General features: G+C 41.0%; 1 long non-coding RNA gene across 1 annotated transcript in view; it reads left to right on the top strand.

Annotated features, from left to right (window-relative positions):
- Positions 1–22,690, top strand: part of LOC103786292 (uncharacterized) — an 82,238-nt gene that overhangs the window by 6,996 nt on the left and 52,552 nt on the right. Inside the window, exon 3 of the long non-coding RNA XR_008620299.2 lies at positions 7,863–8,064. This is a non-coding gene — a long non-coding RNA (uncharacterized LOC103786292). The remainder of the gene's footprint in view (positions 1–7,862; positions 8,065–22,690) is intronic.

Genomic DNA, 22,690 nt, shown 5'->3' on the forward strand with positions numbered 1-22,690 from the left:
CCTAACCTCAGCTTCCTCATCTGAAAATGGGTCTGCTGTGAAGATGAATGTCGGAAGCGTTCAAATGGTAGCTGGCATCACCATGCCTGTCGAAGCATGAATTGCTACAGCCACTTTGGAAAGCTGTGTGACAACATTGGTGAAAGCTGAAGATATGAGTTACCTATGAACCAGTAACTACCACCCTATGTAGCTACCCAACAGACCTGTGAACATATTTCACCAAAAGGCATGTTCTAGAATGTTAATGACAGCACTACTTACAAGAATTGCACACAGGAAACAAGTGAAATGCCAACAGCAGCCCTGATAAAGGAACTGTAGTACAGCCATGCAGTGAGACTGCTCAGCAGTGGGAGTGAATGATGTAACACACAACAGCATGCATAGACCTCACCATGTCATGCTGAGTGAGAGAGGACACACATTTAAAGAGCACATTCTGTTTGATTCCATTCATGTAAAGGACAAAAACAGTCCAAACCGAATCGTTCTAATAGAAGTTAGGATAGTTGTTATCCTTGGGAAGAGAAGGGCCAGTTCCTGGAAAGGGAAATAGGTGGACTTGTGAGGCGCTAATAAATGGTTGTATTCAATTTGGAAAAATTGATTGAGCCACATAATATACTTATGGTGTGTGCATTCCTTACTAAAAAGATAAAATTTTTTGAAGAAAAAAGAGAATCAGATGTGTTTTAGCCTCTAAGTAGAGCAAAGTCACTTTAGTTTGTTTGTGGAGACACCTGATTCCACTTGTTTTTTAATTACCAGTTGCTGCCTCCCCTGCCAAAATGGCTGATTCCAGCCACGAGAGTAAATATTTGCATAAATAGGATGCATATAATTTTGGTGTGATTGGCAGTTTAATTAGATACATGTCCTCTCACTGCCATTGTAATTAGATTGGTGGAGAATCCAGAAATTCCAGGTCGTTATATTTGTCTCTTAATTGCTGGATTTTTAGACAAGTATTTATTGTACTTATGAACATGATTCGTGGTCTTGGCATGGGGGAAGCCACACTTTCACTGCAGAACGAAGCTAATCTCATTATGTTAACCAGGAAATTTACATGCTAAACAAAGAAGTAAAATAGGGAAAAATTGCCCCCTAAACTCCTTGTCTTTTCTACTGAGTGTCAGTCAGTGGCAAAATAGGGCTCCTGGAACATTAAAACAAGCCTTGAATTTAAGCGCGCCAGGAAAAAGCAAGTGGAAGTCCTTGCCAATTTTACAAGGCAATCTCCATTTCCCCATTGCTTGCTTTTTTTCCTTGTTTTACTGAAGCTAGTTTAACGTGATACTGTAACTCTACCAGGAATGAACACAAACCAGATTCAATGCTCATCCAACAAGAGTGAATGTAGATGCAGATGAAATATTGAGGGGCCATGTGGTTTATGCCCCTGTCTCTAGGCAGGATTGCTTGACCATCACCACTCAGGAAGCCAGTCACCTGAATCTGATGGCAGTATCATGACAAGGGTTTGCTCTCTTCCTTTGCTCATCCTGACCTTTCTGGATTCAGCCTAGATGATCTCAACTAGTTAATTTTAATTTTGCATACACAGGAATTAGGCAATGTCTTTTTTTCAAAAAAATCATTTTTTTCTTAGATATTTTTACTTAATTTAGAGTAAGTAATTAGAATCTCATTTTCTCCTAGAATGAACTAGAAGATGTTTGGGTATACGTATGTGTGTTTTTGAAATTTCTATGCAGATTTCAACTCAAACCTACACACTTTAAAAATACATGGTTTTTAGATATTAGTCACAATATATTGCTTCCAATGCAAAAGCAAAATATAGTAAGCCTTACATACAAATTAGATCATCTTTTAGAGAAGACAACATGTGGATAAACTTTTATAACTAATTCTTAGCTATTATCCATTCCAAATTCTTAGCTATTATCCATTCCATCCTTACTTAATTCTGATCTGATCTTAGATTGCTAGAATGCTCCTTTCTAAATTGTCCTTAATACTGACTCAGAGACAGAGGCAAGCAACTTCACCCATTGAATATTTACTGAGTGCTTCCTATATATCAGGCACTATTCTTAGTACTAGAGATGGGGAAATGAATAAGAAACTGTCTTATCTTAAAGGGGCTCAAATTTAGACAAAAGGACAAACACATAACAACAGAATGTTAGGGAATAAAAATATACGTAGAAATTATAAATGAAGTACAGAGGAGGGGGGATTAACTTTAAGGGTAGAGGGATTCAAGGAAATGCTTCCTAAAGAAGGAATGTCTGAATGTGTTTTTTAAGAGTGAAGAGGAATTTTCCTAGTGGGCTTCTAGACAGTAAGGATGCAATGACCATAGGCACGAATACTTGAAAGAGCCTAGCACATTCTGGGAACTGGATGTAGTGGTTTGATAGATAGATAGAGGTAAAATAAATATACCTTGGCAGAAATCGTGACCTTATTCTCTTGGTGAGGGGACAAATATGAAGGTTTCTACATTGGTCGTGTGATTGGCTCACTCTGGCAGCGGTGTGGAGGAAGGACTGAAGAGTGTGCCTGGAGGCGGAAATGCTACTCCTTCAGATGAGGAAGAATAATTGAAAGGTTTTTACATTAGTTTAAGATAACCATGATGAGAATTTGGACAAAAATGTGAGGATGTTTGGAAATGAGAGAACAATTTGAGAGATGCCTAGAAGAAGGACCAGCAATATTGGTGAAGAGATAGCCTTAGTTTAACAATCTGTCTTCTAGCTCACTTCACAATCTTCCCAGCATTTCGCTGGCCCCTCTTCTTCTGTGATTCCCAATCACACAGAAATGCTACCCAGAAAGTGAAAGCTCCCAGCCCACTCTCTTCAAACCTAGAAGGTTTCTCAGGCTTTTGTTAGAAGGCGAGTAGAACAACCTGGAATCTTTCTCTCCATATGCTCTCTGAGCTTTGGCTGGCAGCTGCTAACTAGGTGTAGCATCATTTAAATAATTTTTCTTAAGAACATCTTGAGCTTATGATCTGATTTACTTTACAGAATACCATTTATACACCTAAAGACATTAGAATAGAATCTCTACAAAACATATTTTTATAAAACAGGAAACAGAGCATTTCATGAACAGATATTAATGGGCTTATTTATATTTCAATCACAAAAGCAAATACTCCTGAAAAATCCATTTTAGGTCTAGCAGTTAGGACTCTTCGAGTTGCAAATAACAGAATAGCTCACTCGAACTGGATTAGGCCCCCAAGGGAATTTATTAGCCTGTGTAGCAAAGATAGAGGCATGGCTTCCTCTGGGCAAATAGTGTCATCAGATGCAGTCTCTGCTTCCTGGCTCTCTCTTTCATGCTGGCTTCATTGTTACCCTCCATCCATTGGTCACAAGATAGCCAAAAGTCACATACCTGGTTTAATTCCCAAGATAAGAAAAGAGTCAAGCAGATTTGATAGTCTGGAGAAAATAGAGGAGATTCCCCAGACAACATGGAGTGTGGACAAGCTGTTTCCCAAAAGAAATTCTCAGTACTGGTACCAGAAGGAAAAATGAATGACAAGCAGGTAAAGACAAGAAATATCTACTCTACTAGAAAGTTCAAAAATTCTGAGAGGAGCATGAGATTCTATGTTTACTGAGTCTGCCGCTTCATTTGTAATTTACTCAGCAGTTAGCTCAATGATAGGTGCATGACACCCATGCTCATTAAATATTTGTTGAATGAATGAATAAAAAATGAATGAGTGAATACAACATGCACTTCATGTCAGAACTGCCACCTGATTTCCTGAATCTGAGAGATGTAATTGCATGCAAGACTCACGGCTCTGTGCCTGTCCCTCGTATGTCCCACAGCACTACCATAGAACAATTACACATGACTTGGTTGTCTGTTTACCCATCTGAATCTCCTCTCCTAGACTAGAAACCCTATGAGGGCAGGGGCTGTACTATTCCTCTTTGACCTAGCATAGCACTGGCACAGTCTGTCCTTAGTAATTATCTGTTGCATACATAAACACATGAATAAATAAATAAATAATCAATTGTAAGATGGCTCGCTTGAGTTTTCAAAAGACAACAGTTTCTCTCCCACCTCATTGTCTGCACTCAATCAATATAGCCTATAACAGTGATTTCCAAACCTGCTGGCACTTTACAATCACCTGAGGGTCTTTAAAAAGAATGTCTAAAGCCCAGGACACACCCCAGACCAATTAAATCACAATATTTGGGGGAGCAGGCACAGGCATTACTAATTTTTGAAGCTCTGCAGGTGACCCCATGTACAGATAAGTTTGGGAAGCACCACTCTATAGGCTTATCAGAAACTGAGTGAAGTAGAAAGGATATTATGATTGCCTTTACTGGCAGGCATCATGGGTAGTGGTAGGGGCTTGTGATTCTGCATTTTCGGGAAGCTCCCGGGTGTTGCTGCTGCTGCTGGTGCTGTTGGTGTGTCAGTGGTCCTCAAGGTGCGTCCCGGGACTGGCATCATCAGGGAGCTTGTTTTAAATGCACATTCTCAGGTACCCCTCCAGATTTACTGAATCAGAAGCTCTGGCCATGAAGCTGAGCAATCTGTGTTTTAATAAATCTCCAATGTGATTCTGATGTAAGCTCAATTTTTTACTCTACACAAATTTTCCTTACAAAAAGTAGGCAGGCATGTTGGTGCATGCCTGTACTTCCAGCTACTTGGGAGGCTGAGGCGGGAGGGTCACTTGAGCCTAGGAAGTCAAGGCTGCAGTGAGCCCTGATCATGCCACTGCACTCCAGCCTGGGCAACGGAGTGAGTTCCTGTCTTTGTTCTGTCTCAGAACCACCTGATGGGCTTGTTGAAAATGCAGACCAACTGAATCAGAATCTACGGTGATTGAGTGCATGTGTGTCTGGGGGTGAATGTGAGGAAAATATCTATATTTTTCTGAAAAAAAAACACTCCAGGTCATATTGCTGGGCAGCTAGGTTTGAGAAGCATTATTCTTGAATGTCCCTCAGAGTCATCCAGGTTGAAATCAATCATTGCAAAATGTTCCATTTATAGCCAGCTGTCCAGTGAGCATTTTGATTAACTGAGAGAACTTCATTTTTTTCCTCCCTCCCCCACTCCTTACATCCCCAACCAACTGGGTCATTCTGGACTTCAGATAACACTTGCCATTAACAGAATATCATTGAGCTGAATTTCATTATGTCCTGACACATTTGCCCTGCAAGTCTGTGATGTTCTGTGGCTCATCTTTATGCTAAATTAGTGCTCATTCACCTGAAATATTGATAGCTTGATGTTTTGCATTATCTTTTTCCTTTACCATCTTGAATAACCCCCCTCCCATATGTACCTGAGCTCCATGGGTTTGCAGGTAAGGTCACATTATACTTAGGATAGTTCGCTTACAAGGCATCCAGTTGTGGCACATCATAATGAAGGCAGAGACAACATCAGAAAGATAAAGATTAAAAAGTTTGATAATACTCAGTGTTGGTAAGGTTATAGGGAAACTGGCATTCTTATGTACCACCAGAAGTCTAAATTGGCACAGCTTATTTGGTGGGCAATTGGATGATATCAATCCAATTTTTTTTTTTTTAATCACATACTATTTGGTTCAGCAATGTTATTTCTGGGAGTTTGTCCTGCAGAAGTACTTATATAATGCACAACAATGTATGGAGAAGAATGTTCATTGCTGAATTATTGATATTGATAATGGCACAAAACTGGAAGCTACTATAGTATTTATCATTAGAAGAGTGTTTAGATAGATTGTGGTGTATTTGTGTAATGGAATATGTTAACTAAGAGAAGTAGCTATACAAGTACTGGGGTTGAAAGGCTAGGCCCAGCGTGCCAGAATGTAGCCTCTCCAACAAGGCTGAGTTTTTTATATGGCAGCTCAACGCTCCCAGAGAGAGTGTTGGGTGAACAAGGTAGATGCTTCATGGTCTTTTATGACTTAGATTTGGAAGACACAGCATCACTTCTACACTACTCCATGGGTTGAAGCAGTGTAAGCCTACTGAGATTCAAGGGGAGGGAAATAAACTCTGCCTTTCAGAGGCAGAAGTGTCAAGAATTTGTGTCCATGTTTTATACCTGTGACACAGTCTTACCTCTAGGGAGTAGGAGGTGGAGAAAGAAGATTTTGCTTTTCATTGTATACCTTTCTATATTATTTGATTTATTTAAAAATTGCCTGCATTGGTTTCGAGATTACAAGAGAGATAAAATAAGGAGAAAATAACTGGAGGAAAAGAGAGGCCAGGGGTAGAGCTGCAAGTGGAAGAACAGGTAGAAACAAGGAAGAAAGGCAGATAGACCTGGCAGGGGGTGGTATAGGAGATAGATATGGGATTGATAAATGTGGAGGGTGGTAGCAATTTGGTTTTGTGTTCGTGCTGGGCACACATGGAATAGCCTTCTACCACAGCCCCCCATTGTCTATCTATCCTGCCCTTGGAAATGCTGCTCATCCTTTAAGAAACAACTTGAATGCCATCTCCTCTGTGCAATCTTCTCAGTCATAGCCTGAGCAGTCCCACCCTACTCTGTATTTTCATTGCATTTGTGTGAGTAGACCTGCACAGAGTTCATGCCAGCTTGGCTCTTTCAGTTATCTGAGTGTTCTTCTTTCCCTCTCCAGAAACTGTCCTCAATGGCTGACATAATGTTTTGTCAGGTTCCTACATTTTCACAGTGCCTAGCACTATGTCTTACAGTGGGCAGTGGTATTTTGTAAAATATTTTTTAAATTAAAAATTTCTTATTTAACAAACATTTATACAGTATTTAGTACCTGCTGGGTAATGTCCTCAAATATTGGCTCAATTGCTCTCTCATAACAACCCCCTATAAGACAGGTACTATCATAGCCCTATTTTACAGAGGACAAAATTCATGCATAGAGAGGTCGAGGAACAAGGTCATAAACCTAGTAAATGGTAGAGCTTAGAGTCAATCCCAAATACTTGGCTCTAGTCCACTTAATCACTGCTCTTTCCTTCATCAGGACATAATGAAACATATTTCTAAATTTTCACATCTGAGAGTCAAGAAGAATGTTTCATTATATTTTGTAAAATATACCAGCAACCCATCAGAATTGAAATTCCACGTACAAACCTCTCTCTGGATGGACATGCGGTAAAATAAGTAGAATGGCATTTGGGCTACTTGATGAGAGCTTTAGTATTTAACTTTCTCTTTCTCTTCATTGACTCCAACCTGGACTAGACAAGGCCTCCCAGGCAGTGCAGAAAGATCCCAGAACATGATCAATGCCTAAGAAGGTCTACAGAGGGAACGTTAGAGAAATATCGGAAGAAACCACTAAAAGAAGGGAACAGAGGTTCAGGAAAGGGCTGGGATGTGGGTAGGAAGTAACTTGAAAAAAAATATTCATAGGTATTGTATGAAGCAGTCTTGTGGTTGAAAACTCCAAAATAATGAGGTCACACATTTATTTTTACCAACCTACCTTCCCAATGATTGCAGAGATACTATTATACAAAGAAAGAGAAGTAATCAATTTCCATGTTTGTTATCATGGCTGGTATTAAAATAGAGCAGGGACCTTGGGCAAAGTACTATTTGACAAAGTGTTACAAAGTTGGAAGGAAATAGGGGAGTCAGATAGTTTCATCAGGCCTATTTCCACTTTATTCAGAAGGGGGTTTAAATTAGAGGTAGGGATTGACATGAAGGTTAAGTCAAACACAGAAGTGCTTTGTATCAAGTTTTAGTTCCACTTTGCTTTGAGGTTGCACAGATAGACAGTGAAAATACAGGAGTGTCGAGTATTAGTCCTCTTGCTTGCTTATTGCTTTTTATCATCTCAAAAACTTGGTGCTAATTTCTAACATTCAACATTTATGGACTTCCAGGAACTCATAAATGTCACATCAGGCTGCCTCTTGGTGAATTTTTAATCAACAGGGAGAATTTCAGCTACAAATAGACCAAGAATCAAGAGGCCCGCTATTGATCAGTCAAAGTGGCACTTATGAACCTGAGGTTGAAGCAGTTTGGATAAAAGGATTCTGGGCTTTCTATGGCCCCAGAGACATCTTTTTCCATCAAGTCCAGGTTAGTATCAGATATCCCCTCCAAGTTATTGAATAGTAGCAAATAATATGAGGTCTCCTAAAGGCCCATATGAATAGATATAAATTGAGAAGAAAAGCCAAATGTCTGGCTCAAGCCAAATATCATCTCAGCCAGATATCCTCTGGATGTTACACTCCAATCCCCAAGCAAATGGTCCCATTTTTCCTTCCGTAGAGCAGAATGTCTCCTTGGGTAGTGGGTCAAGGCCCAGATGCCCTGGCTATTCTGTGCCAGACAGGGGCTGACCTCTAAGTCTGAGGCCTTGAATCGTCCCTGTAGAGATACAGAGCGGTGCTTGTTATGTCAGGGATCACTCAGCCCGGTGAATGATGTCTCTCACTAATGCCAAGCCATGAATCATTTGTCTGTGGTACTGTAAAATTAACATGCACCACTATAAATAACTCATCTGTAATGGGCTGTCATTGATGGCTTTTTGGAAAGGTTTGACTCAGGAGTAAGGGTTTTAATGACTGTAATTGAAATTAGATGAAAAGCATCAGTATTGTGCTTTTATCCTGACCCATGCGAGGACAAATTCCATCTTATGTCAAAACAATTATGCTGTGTCAAACCTGAGGGACAGGATGCCATAGCACTTCTCCTCAGCACCTTGGACTGCTGTCTCCTGAGATGTCACCTGGTGAGTGACACGGCACATGCAAGTCACTCCTCGGTGCTGTTTCTTCACAAAGGGCTCTGCTGTAATGGAGACGGGCATTGCTGGAAAAGCAACCCCACCCCACCTCCCAGATGAGAGCTATTATCAGCAGGAAGGGCCATTATTATTAATAACAAGGACAGTCCTTTGTATAGAGGAATATGGTTTACAAAGCTCTTTCACCTCCATGATCGCATTTAATCTTTACCAAGGCCCCAGAGGTAGGTCAGATGCTACTGCTATTATCATCCTCAGATGTACGAAGGGATGGAGGCCCAGAGAGCTAGGTGACTTGCCCAAGGTCACACAGCTAGTGAGTGATGAAGTAGGAACCAGGAACCTCTGATCTGAAGCGTTTCTACAGCCTAGTGCCCCCTAATGATGGCCTGGTGGTTGGTGTTGAATGTCTTTCTCCTCCGGTCCCACCAGCGTGCTTCTGGCTTCTGTAAAACACTGGATCCTAAGTGATTCTGGGAGACCCTTCTTGATCATTAACAGGAAAATCAAAACAGCTGAGGGAAAAAGTAAACATAGCATATTTTTCACTGACTTGCTGTAATGCCAAACAGCTTTTTCTAGTACAATTTGAGCCATGAGTGGAGGTTTCAAGCAAGTCAGTGAAGAGTTTTTGAAACAGGCTGGAGTGCTTCAGTCCTTTCTTTTCATTTTCCTTCTGGTGTAATAGAGCGCTTCAAGAGTTTCATTTCAGAGGATGCTGAGTATTAGGAGAGGGCTGAACTGTCACAAGGAAAAGTCCCAGGATCAGGGAGCAAGGCCCTCAGGGACACCCCTTCAAAGCCCAGCCCCCTCCACTTTCCCTAAAATCAGAGGCGGCTCTACTCAGGGATTTTCCAGCCCCCTGCCTATGTCCCAGGAAGGCTGGTGCTGAAGTCACTGCCAGGCCCTTCAGCCCTGTGGTGGCTGTTCCTGGCCTTGGTCTCAGGAGACAGACAACCTTAGAAGCAGGAGAAACCATATGCTTCAGCCATTATCTTCTGAACCTCTGGGCCCCAGACAATTAATCGGAGGAGCTGAGCCCACGGGTGTCTCCAGCCCTAACATCTCCCCAACAGAGCCTGTGCCACACCGGTGGAGGTTTGCAAATGAACACGCAGCATACCTTTGTTCATACAGCATGTCACCATTCCCCACCTGGAGACAGCTCTGTAATCCTCCTGTGCAAAAACAACAAGTCCCATGTAGGATTGCGTGCATGGTCTAATTACACGTAACAAAACATCTCGTCTCAGGAGACAAGGAGTGCTTGGTAGTAAATTAAGAGATGCAAAAGCCACTGCGAGCCATGCTGATTAATCCAGCTCTCTAGCAATGGGGAAGGATCCTTGAGAAATGGGTTTGCAGTTGGATGATAATTATATGCCCACTATGGGGGCTTTTCATGTACACTAGCTTTTGTGTGAAGGGGAGGGAATGTGACTGTGATGGAGACTGCAGAGCTGATTCATTCAGTGCTGTGTTGACAGAATGGAAATTGCTCCAGAAAACACTGATACTTATTAAATGGGTAAAACACCAGGGAGCCCACCTGCACTGGCTCGAGATGCCTCACACTCCCGTTTCAGATGGGAGTGCATCTGTGCACACTGAAACCTTTATCCAACTTTGCCCATAAGAATTGTGGATTTATTTGTCTTGCCTTACTCCTTTCAGCACCAAGCTCACAGAGCCACTCTGAGCTCCAGTCCACGGGGACCTCATTGATTAAAGGGAAGACAGAACAAACACTTTAGAAAAACAGAGAAAAACATGCTTACAACTAACGAAAACTATAAAAATAGATGGTGTGTGTCAGGTAGGGGCTGGGGGGAGGGGTACATGCATGGGGACATGCATAATGCTTTATGGTTGATACCCAGTCCTAAGCTTTTAAACAAGATGTGTATTTGTAATTTTGGCTTTGCCACTTCCTAGCAGCCATCTGACTCTCTGGGCTTTAGCTTTCTAATCTGCAATATGGGATTAGCAATTATTTCTGCCCTCCTACCTTGGGGGTTGTTGTGGAGATCAAGTAGGAAAAGTGATGTGAAAATGCCTTCCAAATGGAAAGCACTGTACAAATGTCACTTTCCCTGATATTAGCACAATGTCTAGCACATAGCAAGTGTCTAATAAATATGCTAGTTGATGGATTGATAGACAGATGCTAAGGGGTGAGAATGGAGTTATTTGAAACATTTGGAAAATTCGAGGGATATTTACTATAAATCATGGATTTTTAGCAGAATTTTTAAATGGGAAGGAGGGGTGGAGCCTTGCTAGGAAGAGCAGAGAAATACTCCTGACTGTAGAGATGAGAAGATCTAAGTGAGAAGAGCATATTTCATTGGCTAGAATCTGAGTAGAGAAGAAGTTGGAGGAAATTAGGTAAAGGGTGGAGAAAAGGATAATTAATAGAAGGCTGAGAGATCAGAGGGTAGATGCTGGGGTAGAGCCTGCCCTTGAGAAAACAGCTGATTGCATGGAGATCTATGAAAAGATGGGCATCCATGCAAAAAATATGGGCATCCATGCAAAAAGATGAGCATACATGCGAAGGTGGGCATCCATGCAAAAAGATGGGTATCCATGCAAAGATGAGCACCCATGCAACAAGATGGGCATCCGTGCAAAAAGATGGGTATCCATGCAAAGATGGGTATCCAGGCAAAGATAGACATCCAGGCAAATGTAGGCATCCATGCAAAGATGGGCATCCATGCAAGGCAAGAGAAAGGCAGGTTGGAGTTGGGGAACAGAATAGACATAATGAAGACATGTAAAGCTCAGGGACAGAATCTTGAATTCTATTGCTTCCAAAATCTTTTGTGGTGGTGACAATTGGGGATTGGTAGATAGGGGATTGGATGGGAATAGACAGGATGGTCAAGAAACTTGATCTCTGACATTGCCCAATAAAGTGCTTATTGGAGGGTCCCATCCCAGTAAATCATTCCAGTATCTTAGGGAATGAAGTAGTTCAAGGATCTTAGTCTACAGCAATAAAATCCCCAAGGAGCTGAAAACAGCCTGTGAACTTTCCAGGGGAGGTGCATCCCCCACATCCCATAACCCCTGCTTTTAATGCATACTTTTCTACAGAGTCTGTAATTCATAAGGATAAGAAAGAAAATACATTTTCACTACAATAGAGAGAACTTCTGTGAGAATGGAACCGTGTTTTGAATGTTTTAATATACAGAAATTGACACCCGTCTGCTTCCTATTCAAAAACCCTCTCTCTGGAATAGCATAACAATGCTTTCTCCTCTATATTTTCCTTGCATGCTGCCACGAACTGCTGTTGTGAAGCAAATCCTTCTGTTGCAATCTTTTATTTTTACCTCCCCCTACCACTTTGTAAATCTCTTTCTTTCTCTAAAATATTAAAGTGTGGCAAAAGCTGCTAAGTGACTAAGAAATGGACCCTTCTGAGTCAACAGATCTGCCCCCCTATATATCTTTGAGTCATAGCTGCTAACATTTCTTGACACAATCCAGTTTTTCTTTTGATTTTTTTTTTCTCTCCTGGTAGCAAGGCTTACAAAAATTTCAAAGTGTTTGGGGATGGGAGGTTTCAGGCCACCCTTACCATCATCAAGAGCTCCTGACAAGTAGCACAAGAATATGAAATAATATGTTAATTTCTTGGCGCAGCTCAGATACCCCTTTCCTCCTACTGACAAATCATTTTGGGGGGCTATAAACGCTGCTCTTAGTGTGCCTCCAAGAGTTCCAAATAGCCATTTCCATGTGGTGACCACCCACTCCCTGCATGTTCACATCATGGTACAGAGAAGACAGTGGAAATTCAAATCTGCATCCTATACTTACTAGCTGAGATCTTTGAACAAGTCACTTTACCTCTCTGAACCTCAATTCTTCATCTGTGAGATGGAATAAAAATATAGAAGCAGGAGGACCGTTGTGAGATAAAGTGTGATAATGTGTGTGTGCTTAATACCCAAGGGTCTCGCATTAGGTATGAATTCATTCATTTTTCTCCTTTTTCATTTAAAGCCTCTCTCTCTCTCTCATTTTCTCTCTCTCTCCAAAAGCATATATCATCTTTGGATGGATGCATAAGAAATTGACAACAGCGGTTGCTTCTAGAAAGGCTGTAATCTGATATAGAAAGATGATTTTACCTTTCACTGTACAACTTTCATACTATTTGAAATCTTTGCCGTGATCATGTATTGCTTAAAAATATTAAGCAATGTATGTACATTTAGAAATTCTAAGTTCCAAACTCTTGGTCCTTTTTTATCAGTATCCTCTCTTTCTTTCAGTTTGGATGTTTCATATTGAACAGGCACAGAAGGAAAATCCCGCATGTGTTGGTTTCTGTTTTGACATGACAAATATTCACTGTAGGACTTACCTTGTAGTGTAGAAGCCCTCCAAATTTAAGAAGTACTGGGAAATAGATGGACTTTAAGTAATAAAGGGTTGGACAACTGGATAACCATTTGGGAAAAGAAAAAAATGGATTTATATCCTACACCCTCTCCCAAAATAAACTCCAAACAGATCAGAGAGTTAAATGTAAAAAAAAAAAAAAAAAATGAAACCATGAATGTACTAAAGAAAACATGGTTGAATTATTTTATGAACTAGAAGAAAACATGGATAAATTACTTTATGTGTATGGAGAAAGCTTTGTTAACCCTGACTCAAAATCCAGATTTAATATATGAAAACACTGACAAATTTCATTGTATTAAAACCCAAAATTTTTGGCCGGGTGCGGTGGCTAACGCCTGTAATCCCAGCACTTTGGGAGGCCGAGGCAGGCGGATCACCTGAGGTCAGGAGTTTGAGCCCAGCCTGACCAATATGGTGAAACCTCATCTCTACTAAAAATACAAAAATTAGCCGGGCATGGTGGCACGTGCCTGTAATCCCAGCTGCTCGCGAGGCTGAGGCAGGAGAATCGCTTGAACTCGGGAGGCGGAGGTTGTGGTGAGCCGAGATTGCGCCACTGCACTCCAGCCTGGGCAACAAGAGCAAAACTCCGTTTCAAAAAAAAAAAAACAAAACAAAACAAACAAACTCGCCCCGAATTTTTGCATGGCAAAAACTTCACAAATTCAAAAGACAAGTAACTAAATTGGAAAGAGTATATGCAATAGCCATTACAGAGAAAGGGCTAATATCCCCCTAATACACATAGAACATTTGAAAATCAAGAGATGAAAGTCCAAAAACTTGAAAGAAACATAAGCAAAATAAATAGCTGTTCCACAGAAAAATGTATGCAAATGGCTTTTAAACATACAAAAAATTACTCAAACTTACTTATAATAAGAGATATAAAAACAAAATTACACTTAAGATACTATTTTTTGCCTCTTAGATTGGCAGAATTCTAAAGGTTGACAACACACACTTTCAGTGAGTCTGTCAGGAAACAGACACACTCATAAATTGCTGCAGAGAGTGTAAAATGATCGGTTTCCAGGGAGAAGAATGTGGTATAGCTAGGAAAACTATGCATTTACCCTTTGACTTAGCACTTCTTCTTGTTGAGATTTACTGTGAGATACATTTCCACAAACATGAACCACTAGTGATAAGGTAATTTTTAGAGACGTTATTTATTGTAACAAAATGTTGGAATTGTTGTTGCCCTTCTGTAGTAGATAAGTTGCATATCTGTGGTACATCCATACAACACAATGCACACAATGTAAAAAAGAATAAAGCATCTGTCTATGAACTGATAAGAAATGATTTCCAGGATATGTTGTTAAGGGCAAGAAGCAAGATGTTAACGAATGCATATAGTATGTTATCCTTTGTATAAGAAAAAAAGAAAAAAACCCTCTAAATCCATGTACTTATTTGCTTATTTTTTCCAAAAAAAAATGTAGGATGCATGAAACAGAGTCTGATGAAAATGGTTGCCTATTTCGGCTGTGTGGGAAATGGGTGGCAGGGTTAGGGATGGTACTGAGTCTTTTTTGAATATACCTTTTAATATAACTTTGACATATAAATCATATAAATGTTTTATATACCGTATGTTAAAATGAAATTAAATCAAATCAGTAAGGGTGAATACAAAGCAAATCTTAAAGCTGAATATAAAATGAAACAAAGAAAGCCAACTATATATCAAATTGACAACCTAACTGTACAGAAAGTGAATAACTAATTCAAAAACTTTTGAATGCAGCATTCTGACTGTACATTCTTAGTGGGTGATAGTCTAAAAAAAAAGATCTGTAACAGCATCTTAAATTTATTTAGTCAGCTTGTTGTTGGTAGTTGTTTTGGTACAGTAATCCCCAAACTATTCTGAATATGTTGTAGGACTGAGCCAATGAGTTAAACATATTGATGGTGTTAGGAATCAGAGAGAAGGAGTATGCAGACATAGGATAGGGAAAGATGAGGAAGAATCCTGGATGTTTAATTCCAATGAGAAGAATCAGTCTAAACTCAGATGTGTCCATTGAAATGGCCTAGAAGCAACAAACTCCAGTGGCAATCAGTTCACTTAACACTCACACTTGGTTTCTTGTTTTTAATTGGCTTAAAACAACAATAAACATGTATTACCCTCATAGTCTATGTGTATCAAACATTTGGGAGTGGCATAGACGGACAGTTCTTGCCCAGGATCTTTTGCGACGTCATCTGAAGGCTGACCTGGAGCTGGCTGGATCTACTTCCAAGATGGCTTATCCCATGGCTGGCAAGATGATGCAGGTTGCTGCGCAGAGGCCAGTGTCTGCCCACATGCCCTTCTCCACAGGCTGCTTGAGTGCCCTCACAGCATGGCAGCTGGCATCCCCCAACTGAGTGAGCAATCCAAGAGAGGCTAAGGCTGACACTGGGATGTCTTTTATGACCTAGCCTCAGCAGTCCCACACTGTCACTTTCACAGTATTCTGTTGATCACACAGAACAGCCATGATTCAGCGAGACAGGACTACATGAGGGTATGAACAGCAGGCAGCAAGGATCATTTAAGCTGAGAGCTAAAGGCTGAGTAAAGCAGCTAGTCGAGTGAAGAGAGTGAAAGAAGTACACTTCTTATAAGTTGTGGGACAGAACTTAGAAATAAGTTTATATGACTAGGATGTAAAGATGAGGCCTGATGTGTGGCAGTTCTTGCAAGTTTTGTTAAGAAGCTTAGTTTTTATAATAAAGCCAATAAAGCATCAAAGTGTTTATATTTTAGTAAGATCACTCCGGCTATTACATGGAGGGTGGACTGAAGGAACAAGGACAGGGAACAGGAATGGCAGTAAAGAAACCAGGAGACTATTGAGATGATCCTGACAAGAAATGGCAACTTGGACTACAGCAGTGGCAATAGAGGTGAGAAAACTGGGCAAGTGCTGAGAGACTTAGGAGACAAACATACATGACCCAATGTTTGGATATATGGATCACACATTAGAGAGGAATCAAGGCTGGCTCTGAGGTTTTTGACTTGTGCTTATGAAAGGAACAGCAGGTTTGGGGATTAAAAAAAGTGTATTTAGCATGGTGAGTTTGTAGTGCTTACACACATGGAAATGTCCAGTAAGCAGTGGGCATATGGGACCTGGGATCAGGACATATGCCTGGACATCAGAACTTATGGTTACCAGAATACCCAGATCTTAGTTCCTAAATACCATTCCCTGCTAAAAGAAACCAACACTTCTTGGAGACAGGGCTAATTACAGTTCTGCAGCCTGGAACATCTTCTTGTCCCAGAAAGCAAAGGAGAGCTGAAAGACAGATGGAGGCTTATCAAAAAAAGTCATGAGCTGGCTTGAAGGAGTCCTCGTTAGTTAAACTTGAGACAATGTGAGCATCAAAAAGAATAATGATGGTAATGGAGTATAATAACATAATAAACATAGAGTCCAATGGGATACTAAAACATTTAAATTATATATTATTATATATATTATATAGTATAATAACATAATAAACATAGAGTCCAATGGGATACTAAAAAATTAAAATTAAAGTTAGCATTTTAAAAAGTGGTACAATCCAAGTAAGATCTGTAGTCTAGTTCATCACGTTGTGCCAGAGTCAATTTCCTGGTTTTGATAACATAATATGGAAGGTGTTATTATCACTGGGGGAAGATAAGTTTGGGGTACGCTGGATCTCTCTGTAATATTTTTGCAACTTCTTGTGGGCTTAGTATTATTTCAAGATAAAAAGTTAACAAAAAAAAGTATATGTGTATGTGTGTTGGTGGTGGTATTCTTCACGGAAAAATTTCAGCCTTTACTTGTAGAAGGGATAGAATTAGAAGAGGTAGCATTTGCAGCAACCAATGGAATAATTGATTCAGGCAAAGGTCATTAATGCATGAGTGAATGCTATTAGAGAATGGGATAGTCCCATCGTCTCACTCCCTGGATTATTCATTACCTACAGAGGGTAATGGAGCATCTATGGTGGAGAAATCTGGCTAACATCACCCTAACCAAGTAACAGAAGGAAATGACTGCCTCACTAGTTCCTGCTCCTGAACTTTTGACACACATGTAGGATTATTGTCAATATTGACACAAAATGGCATTGTGAACTTCCTGATGTGCTGGGATGAAAAATATGCAACACCACCTAGGTAGTATTTATGCCAAACATGTCTAATCTGAATTCAATAATGAAGAAACAAATGTAGAAATTTAGATTAGAGGACATTCTACCAGACAACTGGCCTGAACTCCAAAACTATCAGCCATGAAAGATAAAATAAAGTGAAATAAAAAAATAAGTAACAGACCATTCTAGATTAAATAGACTAAGGAGACTAAAGACAATGACATGCAATAGATGATTTTTTTTACTGGATTCTGGATCAGAAAAAGAGTTATAAAGAACATTATTAAGACAATTAGAAAAATGTATATACAGACAGTATTTTAGGTAATATTATTGTAATAATATCTTGGGAAGTAAATGTCTTGGTAATGCAAAAAACATCATGCTTGTGTAGGATAATACCCTAGTTCTTAGAAAATTTAAGATATCTGTAACTAATTTTCAAATGGTTTAGCAAAAATATTCAATTGAGGGAGACATACACACACACACACAAACAGATCAAAACGTTAGCAATGAAGGAGAAAGAAAAATGAGTTTTCAACATATTTTCAACTTTCTGCAGGTTTTAAAATTTTCAAAATAAAAACTTGGGGAAAATATGATAAACTGGCATTAGTTTATCTATAAATTATGTCGTTATCCTGCATCTAAATTGGAATTCCTTCCCTTTCAGTTCATCCCTTTCCCCACATCTCAGCATCATATAGCAAGAGTTGCATGGGGCCTCATGGCCCAGTGGGGCCCAGGCTCGAACAAATTTGCAGAGAAGTTTTGCAGCCTGCTGCCACCTCTGGGCTCTGCTGCTGCACAAGCAGGGACTGTTCGTGGAAGCTGTTTGGCTCATCACTGAACCTAAAAGAGTGTCTGGGGAGCTTCAGGGCCTCAGTGGCCTAAGACTTCATGAGCCCTTCTGCTTAGAGAGTTAATGCCTGAGACTAAAATCTGGGGTAACAGGACAGATTTCTGCTCGGCAGCAAAAGCTGCCCCAGCCTTCCTTATAAAATGGAGACTGCAAATAAAGTTCATTGTTTCCAGGAGAAAGGTGTACACCAACCACTGTTTTTTTTGAGACAAAGTCTCACTTTGTCACCCAGGCTGTAGTGCAGTGGGGCAATCTCAGTTCACTACAACCTCCGCCTCCCAGGTTCAAGCGATTCTCCTGCCTCAGCCTCCTGAGTAGCTGGGATTACAGGCGTGTGCCACCATGTCCAGCTAACTTTTGTATTTTTAGTAGAGACGTGGTTTCACCATGTTGGTCAGGCTGGTCTCGAGCTCCTGACCTCAACCAATTCACTCACCTCGGCCTCCCAAAGTGCTGGGATTACAGGCATGAGCCACTGCTCCCGGCCCACCAACTGCTTTTGGATGGGTCCACTATTACTGTGGAATATTCACATAACCAGCCATGACCATCTAACCAGACAATAAACCAACCAATAAATGCATCTACTCATTCAACACATATGTGCTGGGTTGCTTGCTTTGTACTGTATATTGGAGCTGCAAAGATAAGACACAGTCCATTCTACTAAAGAATGGATTGGCCAGGCGTGGTGTCTCACGCCTCTAATCCCAGCACTTTGGGAGGCCAGGGCGGGCGGGTCACCTGAGGTCGGGAGTTTGAGACCAGCCTGACAAACATGGAGAAACCCCGTCTCTACCAAAAATACAAAATTAGCAGGACATGGTGGCGCATGCCTGTAATAACATCTACTCCAGAGGCTGAGGCAGGAGAATCCCTTGAACTTGGGAGGCGGAGGTTACAGTGAGCCGAGATCGCGCCACTGCATTCCAGCCTGGGCAACAAGAGTGAAACTCCATCTCAAAAAAAAAAAAAAAAAAAAAAAAAGAGTGGATTGTGTATCTGGGGAACACAGACTACAGATTATTGCCACACAATAATTGGTAAATGCATGGTAGCAATTTTCATATTGTAGCACCGAGGTAGTGCACCTAACCTAAATTAGGAGGGGAAGGCATGAGAGAAAACTTCTTGGAGAGAAAGAATATTTTCTTTCACTTTTAAAACTATTTCCTTTTGTCCCCAAAGTTAAAAATAGATCAGGAACCAGGGCCCACAGTAGGAGAGGGGTAAAAAGTGATTTTAAAAGTTTTATCAGGCTTCTTTCATTTTTTTTCCATCTCTGCAGTTGGGCTAGGGTGATCATCTCATCCTCATTTGCCTGGGACTTGCCTGGTTTTAGCATTGAAAGTCTTGAGTCCCAGAAAACCCTTAGTTCTGGCCAAACTGGGACCATGGGTCACCCTATGACCCTCCCACCTTACCACAGAAACTTTATGTTAATGAAGAATCGCATGTGTCGAAAGAATTGAATAACATGCTAGCTCTGAGAATTCTGAAGTGGATGAAGAGAAATGAGAAGGGTAAAAAAGCCAACCTCATTTCTTCATTTTCCACACAAATCAGATAGTGAGTAAGCGTGGTGCCTGGAGGGCTTGCTTCTCCTGCCCACTGTACGTTGTTGCTGCACTCCCTTCGTCCTGGAATGTTCTCCCCTTTTCATAAGTATATTCAAATCTTCCCCATCCAGGCCTAGCTGAAACCTTTCCCAACTGTTCTAGCTGAAATTTTTCTCCTCCATCCCCTACCCTGTGAAATGTGGGTGCTTATTTTCGGTGTGCTCTTGTGGTACACGGCAACTCCTAGAGTTAAAAAGAGCCATAGAGAACTCGAAAGGAGTTCAGAAATTTATGGATTCACGTATGGCTTCATTCATTCTTTCATTTGTTCATAACTAGTTCTTAGAAAATTTAAGATATCTGTAACTAATTTTCAAATGGTTTAGCAAAAATATTCAACTGAGGGAGATAAATACACAAACACAGAGAGAAAGAGAGAGAGAACACAAACAGATCAAAACGTTAGCAATCAAGGGGAACGAAAGATGAGTTTTCACTATATTTTCAACTTTCCGCAGGTTTAAAAATTTTCAAGACAAAAACTTGGGGAAAATACAATGAACTGACATTAGTTCATCCATAAATTATGTCATTATCCAGCATCTAAACTGGAATTCCTTCCCTTTCAGCTCATCCCTTTCCCCACATCTCAGCATGATATAACAAGAGTTGCCTGGGGCCTCATGGCCCAATGGGGCCCAGGCCTCAAACAAATCTGCAGAGAAGTCTTGCAGCCTGCTGCCACCTGGGCACGGGAGATTCCAAGATGAATTGGGTCCTATCCTTGAGGAGTCCCTACATGTTAGGGAGGTTGTTGGATACATGAGCAGATACAACACATGGCAGAATGTGTTGGATGGAGGCTGAGCACCGGTGAGCAGTTGTTACTGGAGCAGATACTGAGAGCGGTAGATACTGTGCTATGTGCTAAAGGGGTAAAAAGACCTTTAAGATGTTACAATCAGTGTAGGGAGAGCAGCAGATCTGAAAACACATGATTTTAATACCATATGGTAAGTGCTACAGAAAACATAAGCCTAAGGTCTCTGAGGATGCAGACAGGAATATTAAGCAAAGCAGAGGACTGAGTCAGGACCATGGGGATTGAGGATGTGGCATCCGAGCTGATTGGTAGGAGGTCTGCAAAAAAGATGATAAGAGCACAGGGAGGGATTGGCAGATTAGGGACATATTTAGCAGAGCAAATCAGTGGGGCTTCGTGACTGATTATAAGCACAGGGAAAATCTTATGCCTTCTTGTGTTGTGTCTTCTGGGATGGTTTGTACAGTATGCTGCACATGGTAGGTGTTTAGCATATACCTATTGATTGAGTTAGCTGAGACATTAGGCAGAGTCTGAAAACTCCTCAGACTGAGAAATGGCATTGAAATTTTGTGTGCATCTGTGTGTGTGTGCAAGAATTATAAAATGCAACAAAGTTTAGGAAATGCTGTAATGCTGTTGTGGACTCTTCTTGGAAAGTAGTTATGGCATGAAGAAAAGCAAGAGGGCCCAGTAGAAGAAATATTTCTCTTTATATGTTTGTCCTGTTTCTTCATTATCTGTAAGTCCCATCCTTATTCATTTAGAACTGATTAAGAAGTAAAGTAAAATTAAAATATGTAAGTGTCCTATCTCCCCATCCCTTCTATCTCAACATATGCATGAGCTTGTGCACACACACAGACACACACACACAGATTTTTTTTTTTTTTTTTTTTTGAGATGGAATCTCACTCTGTAGCCCAAGCTGGAGTGCAGTGGCGCCATCTTGGCTCACTGAAACCTCTGTCTCCCGGGCTCAAGCAATTCTCATGCCTCAGCCTCCCGACTAGCTGGGACTACAGGCACACACCACAACGCCTGGCTAATTTTTTTATTTTAGTAGAGACGGGGTTTTACCATGTTGCCCAGGGTGGTCTCAAACTCCTGAGCTCAGGCTATCCGCCTGCATTTGCCTCCTAAAGTGCTGAGATTACAGGTGTGAGCCACGGTGCCTGGCCACACACAAAGATTTATTGTTTATTTTGTCTTCTGTGCTGAGTTAATATATTCCCTCTATAGTCAAAATATAAATTTATGTGGTTGGGAGTGGCATGGACCTTTACACATGGGCTTTAATAAATATGCATGGATGTCGACCTCCAGGGTCACATTATCATTTGCGTGGATTTGAAGAGGAGACACAGGACATTGCTGGATTCAGACGAACAGCTCCAATCTCCAATCTCTCACCCTTCTCCTTGAATTGCTAGGAGGGGTGGAAAGAGAGAGCACAGAGAAAAGTTCCCCTTCTGCCTTTGCATCTGTGCCAGAGACGTCCCAAAGCACTTCTCAATCTGTTCTCTCCTGTGTGTGCCTCTCACACACCTGCCTGCTGGGTGCTGCTGCAGCGTCAGCAGCTCCAGGGGCTGGTCTGCTGCAGATGGACCCGGCACAGCAGCTCCGGTTCCTCTGAGGTCCCATGGCCAGAGGCAGAGAGAGAAAAGTGAAGGTTAGAAGTGGGGACAGAAGATAGGCTCTGGATGCTCCAACAGAAGTTGGGTGTCGGGGGGAGGGCACCTGCTTTTGTCTGGTTGTCTTGGCTTCTACTTGGAGAAATGCAGTGCTATTAACACATGGTATTTCATTTAGTTATACCAGCATTTTAAGGCAAGCATTGCTATCCTTGCTTTACAGTTGAGGAAATCCGAGTCCTCAAGGCCAGTAAGTAGTAGAGTCAGCATTTAATTCCAGGGTGGCCAGGCTGCAAAGCCTCTGCTGCCCTGTCTCCCACCAGGTATAGAACACCACATTAGCACTGGGCTGAGTAGGGCAGCTCTTTGCATCACAGGCCTATCTTTGGACCCTATTAGGTCATAAATTGGTTGAGAGTACAGACCATGCCTTATAATTGTTTTATGACACAGTCTCATTACCTGTGAAAAACAGAGCTAATCTTTCTGTTTATTCTC

This window comes from Pan paniscus, chromosome 9, assembly GCF_029289425.2.
Source record: "Pan paniscus chromosome 9, NHGRI_mPanPan1-v2.0_pri, whole genome shotgun sequence".
NCBI lineage: Eukaryota > Metazoa > Chordata > Mammalia > Primates > Hominidae > Pan > Pan paniscus.